The following is a 2,500-nucleotide window of genomic DNA, read 5'->3' as shown; positions in this document are numbered from 1 at the left end:
CTGCCTCAGCCCCTCCCTCGTCACTTCAGGCTCCGACGCTACCGTTAGCATATAGCTGGTGTTCACTGTTCATGTCACTTTCTGTGAAGCTTGCAGATTTGTATTCTCAGAAGTTTAAATGCTGCTAAGTGCACTAAACTTTATTTTTTCATTTAAAAGTTTATTTGACAAAAATATATTTTTCATACATTATTTATACAATACACAGTATGTTTTTACATTATACAAGTGTAGATTGGTGAAGTGTTCAATAAATGTTTTTGTTGAGAAATTCTGTGTATATTAGTGTTACATTTTATCTTTCAAGTTTAAAAACAAGCGCATATCGGCCAAATATCGGCCAAAATTAATCAGAAGCATTTATCGGCCATCGGCTGACCCTGATTTCTAAAGATCGGCATCGGCCAGAGAAAACCCATATCGGTCGACCTCATCTCTCCTTTGGCCTAAACACAGAAGCAGCTACCTGTCTGTGTCTCTCTCTACCTGTCTGTCTCTCTACAGTGAGTATTATACTTTGAGAGAAAAGATTAACTGGAGTCAAATTCAACGTTACGCAAACCTGACCAACAACTCTGGTTCTGATTCTGGTTCTGGTTCTGGTAAGAAACTTTGAGGTTTCCTTCTTCATCATTGGGCCTGACATCAACTGTGTTAATACGCTGAATTTAATCCTGAATGTTTTGAGGTTTTTAAATCAGAAACCCAATCACGACCTGAACTCTCAGCTGAGAGATTAATCAACACAACCATCAGCTGAGAGATGAAATGAGACCTGCACTATGAGACGGAAAATGTTTTGCGTTTCCGTTTCCTGTGTGTCAGACAGGAAAGCCCCACCACAATAACACCTTCTGGCTTCTTTTGTGTGTCACAATCTAACAGAACATTTATCTTTTTTTAAACCACAAGTTCCTCTTCTCAGTCACTGACATATGAAAGTGTGTGTGACAACATTATGGAAATGACATGAAACAGCCCCAACAGCACCATCACCAGACTCCACCAGACTCCATGTAAATAATCAGGACTTTTAAAAGTTATTTACATAAAAGTCCTGCTTATTTACATGGAGTCTGGTGGAGATATGCTGGCTCTATACACGCTGAAAGTCCTGATTATTTACATGGAGTCTGGTGGAGATATACTGGCTCTATACATGCTAAAAGTCCTGATTATTTACATTGAGTCTGGTGGAGATATGCTGGCTCTATACACGCTAAAAGTCCTGATTATTTACATGGAGTCTGGTGGAGATATGCTGGCTCTATACACGCTAAAAGTCCTGATTATTTACATGGAGTCTGGTGGAGATATGCTGGCTCTATACACGCTTAAAAAGTCCTGATTATTTACATGGAGTCTGGTGGAGATATGCTGGCTCTATACACGCTAAAAGTCCTGATTATTTACATGGAGTCTGGTGGAGATATGCTGGCTCTATACACGCTAAAAGTCCTGATTATTTACATGGAGTCTGGTGGAGTTTGGTGAGGGGGAGCATTTGTCCTTTAAAGTTATATTGCAGATGTACAAATTCAAAATAAAAGCAGACTAAACTCCCATGATGCTCTCTGGTGTTCTTTGTTTCTCCTGGAAACAGCTGCTGCGCTCTGATTGGCTGTTTGGACTCTGACCTCATTAAATTTTAACGAATAAAATATCATACATTTTTGACCAGTTGTCAATCAAAGTGTGGCTGAAGGCAGCATCCAGTCAGGAGCTCTGAATGTTGGAGGTGGGCGGGGCAGAGACTGAATTATTGATCGTTGTCCTCTTTAGCTCAAACTTTAATAATTAATATGATGAGCTGACAAACAGATTTATCACACACACACACACACACACACACACATATATATACACACACACACACACACACACACACACACACACACACACACAGACACACACACACATATATATATACACACACACACACACACACACACACACACACACACACACACACACACACACACACACACACACACACACACACACACACACACACACATATATATACACACACACACACACACACACACACACACACACACACACACACACACACACACACACACACACACACACACACACACACACAGATACACACACACACCACACACACATACAGGCACACACACACACACACACACAGAAATATATATATATATCGCTATATATAAAATATATTATATATAAGTTATATATTATATATAAGTTATAAGTTATAATAAGTATAATAAGATATATTCCTGGAGGTCTTATATAATATAATATAATATATATCTGGATTAATCAGGTTTAATGACCATAAATCAACAGTGACCTGTCTGCGTTGTTGAACAGGAAACTACAACTTCTTCTTCTACTACTACATGTGTTATTTAATCTCTTCTTCTCCACTTCCATATCCTCCCATCATTAATAACCTGCTCCAATAACACATGTTCTCTCTATAGTCCTGAAAGCGTCAATAAAGGAGTTATTAAAACTC

The sequence above is a fragment of the Perca flavescens genome, unplaced genomic scaffold (assembly GCF_004354835.1).
Source record: "Perca flavescens isolate YP-PL-M2 unplaced genomic scaffold, PFLA_1.0 EPR50_1.1_unplaced_scaf_10, whole genome shotgun sequence".
Classification (NCBI taxonomy): Eukaryota; Metazoa; Chordata; class Actinopteri; order Perciformes; family Percidae; genus Perca; species Perca flavescens.
This window is presented reverse-complemented; position numbering follows the sequence as displayed.